Raw genomic sequence first — 7,863 nt, forward strand, 5'->3', positions numbered from 1 at the left:
CCAAGGAGTACCCATATTGCATACTTTCGATGGACCCTGCTACATGAAAAATAAGAAATACGTGAACAAATGTGATTGCAATCACATTTTTTATGTATTTCTCATTTTTCTTGTAGCAAGATCCATCGAAAGTATACAAAATGTATACTCCTTGGATGAGGAATCAAATTTTGCATCCAACGAGTGTTTCCACTCGAAATTTGAGTAAACCCATAGGGAGATAAGTTGAAAATATGAGTTGAAAAAATAATTTTACATTTTTCCCTCTAAAATTTGATGATGTGATCTAATATTATTTTATTATTTCCACTATTATTTCATAATTTCCTTAGGAGGCCCATTTTAGACCTCAAAATTCCCCTAATGATCCTAAACCTAGGTTATTTCTTTCAATTACCACACAACATTCTCTATGCTCATGTTTTTTCTCCTCCCTGGCCATTTGTGAGCTTAACACATGTTGTCAGCCATTCATAGTGGTTTGAGAATGTACTCACCTTTACTTCTTCCCTATGCATTACAGTTATCACCTCTTCAATTGTGAGGGAATTTTGAATCAACCTGTGACTCTACATAGTTTGGATGGCAATTTCAGGTGGATTAATCTATGGAGGCTCAATCCCTCACAACGCTTTTCCTACCGAAGCTACTCACACTTTTTCCTTTGCTTTGGGTGAGGAGTAATATTTCTCCAATATAGGATTACACTTTCCCTTTGAAATTTACTTTGGTAATAAAAAAGCTCTCTCTCATATGGATAAAGTCATTTGGCATGCAAATATTCAAGTGTTCTCCAAGGTAGAAGTAGCATTGAACTCTGCTCCAATGAAATATTTGGTAATTTATTTCAAGTTTACCAAGGTTACCCACATAAACCACAAGAAGATATCTTAGTATTTAAACATATGATAAAGTGGGTCTTGCAATTTCAATATGACTTTGAAAATCAACATCAATTATGAGGCATTAAGTGGCCCTATCATCACCTTCGAGTATAACATCTATGTACTTATATTCACCTTCTGTTAGAACTTTACATGTTTGCTTCCACTTTGACTTGCAAACTACAACATTGTATCCAATAAAATTCAAATGCTTCAGTAACTACTTCCTGATGCAATTAGCCTTTCAAATCCCTTGTCTCAAGCAATGAAATGAAAATCAACTATTGGATGAAAAAGAAAATGTGTTTTTAAGAATGGAAATTTAAGTTCAATGAAATGAAAATAAATTATTGGATGAAAAATAAAATGTGTTTTTAAGTATGACAAAGAATGAAAAATGTGGAGTAGAGATTTATCTTCTCAATATTATCAAACAATGAAATAGAATTACATAGGAGACATCAACAATAAATGACTAGAGTGAAACTCAACTAAACTAAACTAATTGAAACCGAACTAGGACACTTGGATGCACAGATGTGACACCTAGTAGGTGGTTGGAATTGGATTCTCCAATGCTCTACCTTAATTAAAACCACATAAACATTTAATTAATATGCTTGTTGGTCTAAGTCTCAACTAGGCTTACAATTTAAAAAAATTACAATTTCCTTTTATTTTTCTTTCTAGATCTTGTAGCCTCTAAATTGTTTCAACTTTTTATTTTTGTTGTATCCTTCAAACCCTAGTTTCATCATTTGTTGGTGCAGGTTTTCCATTGTTCTAGGTTGTCTAAGAATGTCCCAGACTTCTTCAAAAATCAGCTTGTATGTGGACTGTTGCCACATGTCATCTTTTGAGTGTGTTTTTAATCATCAATTTGTTGCAACATAAGTTCATAACAAAAATTCATCTCTTCAGGACTCTAATACCTGAAAATTTCATTAATATTTTCATCATCGAAGTTGTCTTCAAGGTTCATTGCTGCAAACTCTACGCGGACCTCATCTAGACATGGCATTGTAAGCTATGCCTCAAGGAAATTTAGCTCTTCTTCATAATCGTCCTATTTACCTGCACATTGGAAATCAATGGTAAGTTTAAAAACATTTTTAGAACCACATTGCTTATGTTGCTTATTCTCTGCAATGAAAAATTTCTCTCATTTCACTTCCTTCTTTGCCTCTGCTTTTGTCTATGTCTCTTCGACTTCTTTACTAACCTTTGTTGCTGTAGACATGTTGTCTTCCACTTCGTTTTCAAACTCAAGTGGGGTACTCTCACATAATATCATCATGTCAATATGATGTTTCTGTTGCATCATCTGCAACCATTCATATTTAGCCAACTGATCTTCATCAAATGTAGGATCAACAAATTGAATTTCTGGATTCACCATAACACTGGTTTCTCCAATGGCATATTCATTTTCATCAAAAAACAATATTGTTGGATGCACCATAACACTGGATGCTCCAATGGCAGCATAATTGTCATCAACAAACAATATTGTTGGATTCACCAAATTGTCATCATCAAGCTCTGTTGCTAGATTCACCAAATTGTCATCAACAAGCTTTGTTGGTGGATTCACTAAATTGTCATCAGCAAGCTCTATTGTTAGATTCACCAAATTTTTCATATTCAACCAGATTACTCCCCCTTACACCAAAGCTCCTTTTCATTTCCAAATCTTTCAAAAAAAAAATCAAACATCTCCTACTGTTGCTTCGACTTTCTTAGCCTCTTGGCTTTTCCCATTTGTTGAGAATTGATTAACTGTAGCTTAACAAGCAAATGTACTTGCAGATATAATGTTTCTTTACGATGATACCTCTGTTGCTCAACATCGAAAAAAAATGGGTCTCCAAATTTTCAAAAGGGTGATGCTTTAACAAAATCCCTTTTAAGAGACCTTGCAAACTCTTTTTCAAATCCTTTGAATTTTTTTCAAAAAAAAATAACACTCTTTTAAACAAAGCAACACTTCAAAAAATCTTCCATTTTCTTTAAAACCTTTAATAAATCTCTTCCAAAATCAAACATTACAATGGCCATATGACCCGCAAATATGAATGAACTTTCTTTTTAAGAAGAAATAGTTCTTCCCAAAAAAAAAATTCCAAATGAATTTTCACACCTTGCAGTGATAACTTTCAAAATAATTCCTTTTATGAAAATAGCATAAGGCCTTTTAAAATAACCCCCTTTAAAATAACATAAGGCATTTTAGGAGAACACATTTTGAAACAAAATCAAACAAATGATTGAAGCCTTCTAATAAAAAATGAAGCTTTTGAAGAAGGGTATGAGGAGTTTTTTCAACTCATTGAAACCAATAACCCAAAAAAAAAATATGCTTTGTCATTTGTGTAACTGTCGACAGAGGTGTTTTGCACAATTTTGCATAGTCTTTCAATTTATGGGGTGTGCCAATTCTAAATTTTCAACAATCTCATAACTTTTCAACTCTTTTGCGCATTGTTAATTTTTTTGGGATGTGAAACTGATGCATTTCGCTCTCTTCATAGGTGTGAAACTAACGCACTTATCTTTCTTCACAAGTGTGAAATTCAAGTTGCTTTCACGCTTTCTCTGTTAAGGTCCTCAACCTCTCATCTAAGACCTCTGACAACTTGTTGCTCTCTCTGAAGTCTTATGTGGCCCGGTGCTTTGATACCATGACAAAGAATGAAAAACATGGAGCAGAGATTGCTCTTCTCAATATTATCAAACAGTTAAATAGAATTACATAGGAGACATCAACAATAAATGACTAGAGTGAAACTCAACTAAACTAAACTAGCCGAAACTGAACTAGGACACTTGGATGGATAGATGTGACACCTAGCAGGTGGTTGGAATTAGATTCTCCAACAAAGAATGGATACTCAAGTCCAAAAATCTTAGGGAAACTCATTAGTCCAAAATGTTTGGTGACATTTTGGTGAAAATATTTGAATTTCTAATAATTTTATATACATAGAATTTAAACAATTTTTAAAGTAAAACAATTTTATACTATAAAATTTGGGGGAAGCTTTTCTAAAAAAAAAAGAAATTAACATTTTATTTTTAGAAAAATATATGGAAAATTAGCCCACAACCAATATTAGCCCTATAATTGCATTCCTCCTTCTAGAATAGCATCATTGAGCAATATACATGAAACACACCAACTCTTTTATATGTCAGATGATGCTAGTGTGCATGAGCCCAATCAAAACATAGAAGTGTTGTTTAAACAAACCCCAGCTAAAGGTCCCAATGGATAAATTCAAGGTACAAGCTTCAAACCCAATATCTTATGAGACATTTTGCAGCATAGTTTGCGTTCCATAAATGAAAAAAACTTTCTACTTAAACAACTGACAGATAAAATCCCACAAACAACCTCAAAAGAAACCATAACATTGAGTGAACTCATGCTACCTTTCTCTATGATCCATTTGGAACCTCCATGATCTTATCGCTCCTCCTCATGACTACCAATCTCAACGCCCTCTCACATGTTGCTCCTCCACAACTACACAAGTAATACACTCCATACACTCCAATGCTTCTTCTTCAGTTTTTGTTCAGTGCGGCTCAAATTGTTAACATGTTTCTTCTAACTCTAACACTTACTTCACCCTCTAGATGAAAACAATTAATTTCTTCTTTATTTGGTAGCTCAATGCAATGTGCATTGCTGTTACATCCCTACTCACAACTCTAGTAACTTAATCCAGCATATGGATCACTAAGTGCCTTTTCTGTAAGTATACAACAAGTATGAACATACTGCATTTAAACCAACAAGAACATACATGTACGTGAATACACAAGACACAAAATAATTTGGAAACAAATTCGAATCCACCTTTATATTGGTCTTTAATGTATATTTATACATGAGATATGTAGTTGGAGTGGTTGTACCAGTTCACAACCACCTATTTACTTTAGGTTAAACCTTTACAGATGTTTACTAACAACTACATGATACATGATGTATGGTGATAAGTCTAATGACCCTTACAACAACCTCCTTTTCTTATCATTGTAATTCAATGTCTCAAAGACATCATTTCCATAAAAAAGAATATCAACTTCTCAATCACATAACAATTACGTGATACATGATGTATGGTGGTAAGTCAAATGACCCTTACAACAACCTCCCTTTCTTATCATTATAATTCAATGTCTCGAAGACATCATTTCCATAAAAAATAATATCAACTTCTCCATCACATAGTCCTCGTTTGATCTTCTCAAGTCGAAGTAATTGTGCCCAACCAATTGTTCAATGAGTTCAATCCACCCGAGCCACAAATGAGCAATTTTAGCTCCGTCAAAGGAAAAAGAAGGCAAAATGATTTCCTAGGATTTCACTCCAAACTCCAAGCTCCATGCAATATTGATTCCTCATGTCAGTTCTTGATAAGCGTAGTCTAAAGAGCCCACAAATTAGCCTGGAAAATAATGGAAATTCTAGCAAGATTATGACAAAATCTGGCATAAATTTTTGAAAATCTGGGTTACAATTGTCAAACTTCAGGATTTTGGGTGCCCCAAGGGTTCTTGATGGTGCTGAATCCATTTCCACCATCAAAAAAATGATTCAAACACTCCAACATTCTGATTTATTGAATTTTTTAATATCATATTTCGACAATAAATCTGTCGTCCGGACGAATTTTTGGCGCTGATTAACAACACCTTCTTGATAAGCATAGTTCACACCCCCTTGGCCTAAGCTCAACTCCCTTTATATTGATTGTTGTTGTAGTAGGAGCTCCACTACCACCCCCAACAACTATTATGGCCACACCTCAATACTATCTCAATGATATAGCAAGTGGTAGATTGCATCGTCTACCCAAGGCGTCATCTCTCTTTGACCACTAGGGTTTCAAGAATGCTTGCCACTAGTTGAACCTAAAATCTCCTCAGAATTTTGACTACTATGGATTTCATTTGTAACTTTGGACACTATTTATAGCCTTGAAAATCTTAAGAATAAGCTTCAATACTTAGCACTCCACACAACAAGGATACTCAATGTTTGTATGCACAACTAGTTTCACAAATAGGCTCATGCAACAACCTCTTACGCTCGATAGTCCCACGCTTGACTTACAATTATTGTAGCTCATAACTCCTATGCACACAATATTCTACACCACAATAGTTCTCCTTACTACAGTAATCTAACGATGACACAATTTTGCCTAGAAAGTAGTATAAAATTTGGTAATAATTTGTCAAAATATGGCAAAAATTTTGAGAGATGTTGTCAAGCTTTAAGATTTTGGGTGCTTAGAATGATGGCGTTGAATCCATTTCCACCATTAAAAAAAAAACAAAAACCAAACACTCCTATAATCAATTTTTTTTTTTTAAATAGAAATAATTTTCCAAACTAAATTGTAAACTCAATAAACAACCCCCTACTTAGTTCCACACCACGACCTTCATCTCTATCCAATACAATCTCCAAGCTTAAGAAGTCTCTATGAGACACATCTACTCACTCAAACCCTTGTGCAACTGAAAATGGGCAATTCCAAACACCTTCCATGGCTTGCCCGGAATATTGCCTCTCCGTAGTCTAATACCCACAAATAGTCTCATGTGCTAATTCAAAGAATCAATTACTATTTTGATGCAACATTGCTGAGATGGAAAAACATTGTAGAGTAATCCAATGAACAAAAGAAATTGTAAGTTCAGAGACAAAATACTATTTTACTCTCTCCAATTCTCTAGGTCAGGAGTCAAGCCCTGACTAGGTCTAATATTAAGTTATATTTGTATGACTACACGTGTTAATCAATCTTATACATGAATGTTTTTGTTTTTTTAAGATAGAGAAACTACTTGATAGTAAAATCAACAACTAGTTGAGAATATATTTTAGAAATCATTGTAATTAATTTAGGAATTACTGTAAAAAAAAAATTTAAGTGACTAGAATTTATTGAGAAAAAGACTTTGAATTAATGAGGACATCAAAGAGAAGCGACACATCTCAAATTAAGAATTTATGGAGAAAGAGACTCCTTGCACTAATGTGGACACCAAAAAAAAGTGACAATTTATGGAGAAAGAGACTCCTTGCACTAATGAGGACACCAAAAACAAGTGACATCTCAAATTAAGAGAGATTTGCCTAACTTTTTTTTATCCATAATATTTGTGGAATTATTGTAACTTTTTTAAAGAGCATGCTAAAGACAATGACATATCTCAAATTAAGAGATAATCAATAGGGTGAGACATGTTTCACCAAACCACTTGAACTAAAAGAATTGATTTTAATAATTATTCAAAACTATATTTTAACAATATTAATTTTATTTTTTACACTAACTACAATTGAGTAGAAGTTGAGGATGGAAGTCACCTTTGGGGAAATTAAACTATCCCAAGGACAATCCTAGCAATGTCACGGATGGATAAATTATTCTTCATCCAACATTAAATCTGACCCAAGCCTAGATTCAAACTAATTCAACAATCTTAATCTAACTCAAATTATTCTTCATCCAACATTAAATCTGACCCAACCTAAATTCAACTAATTCAACAATCATTTTTTTTGTTAAGTAAGAGATGAACCTTCTATTAATCAAAGTAAGTTACATAATATACAGAAAGCTACAGACGGCAGGGCGGCAAGGATCCCAAAAAGGACAAAAGCCTCCAGGCCATCGAAGCACTAACTCCAGCCTCTCAAACATGCACAACAACAATAGAACGAGAGTCCCAGAACAGAGGGCAGCAAACAGCTAGCACAAGCAAACCCCGCCGAGGAGGACAAGAAACCGAACCAAAGGCTAGCGTGGAAATTGCAAGAGAGTGGTTTCCCCTCTTCTCAAAGCGCCACACGTCAACCCCCGAAAGGAACCGCGAGCACTAACCAATCAAAGGTAAGGGATCCATCCTCGAGGAGAGGTGGAGTACCAGGCCCACAGAGGGACCCCCCAAGGTG

The 7,863-nt window shown here is 34.4% G+C and overlaps 1 pseudogene; it reads right to left on the minus strand.

Annotated features, from left to right (window-relative positions):
- Window positions 1–646: 646 nt before the first annotated feature.
- LOC149236847 (uncharacterized) lies at window positions 647–1,149 on the minus strand (annotated as a pseudogene).
- Between the last annotated feature and the right edge of the window lie 6,714 nt (window positions 1,150–7,863).

This window comes from Pinus tabuliformis, chromosome 8 (assembly GCF_031772625.1).
Source record: "Pinus tabuliformis cultivar Carrire ecotype Pingquan chromosome 8, CPIR1, whole genome shotgun sequence".
In the NCBI taxonomy this organism is placed as follows: Eukaryota; Viridiplantae; Streptophyta; class Pinopsida; order Pinales; family Pinaceae; genus Pinus; species Pinus tabuliformis.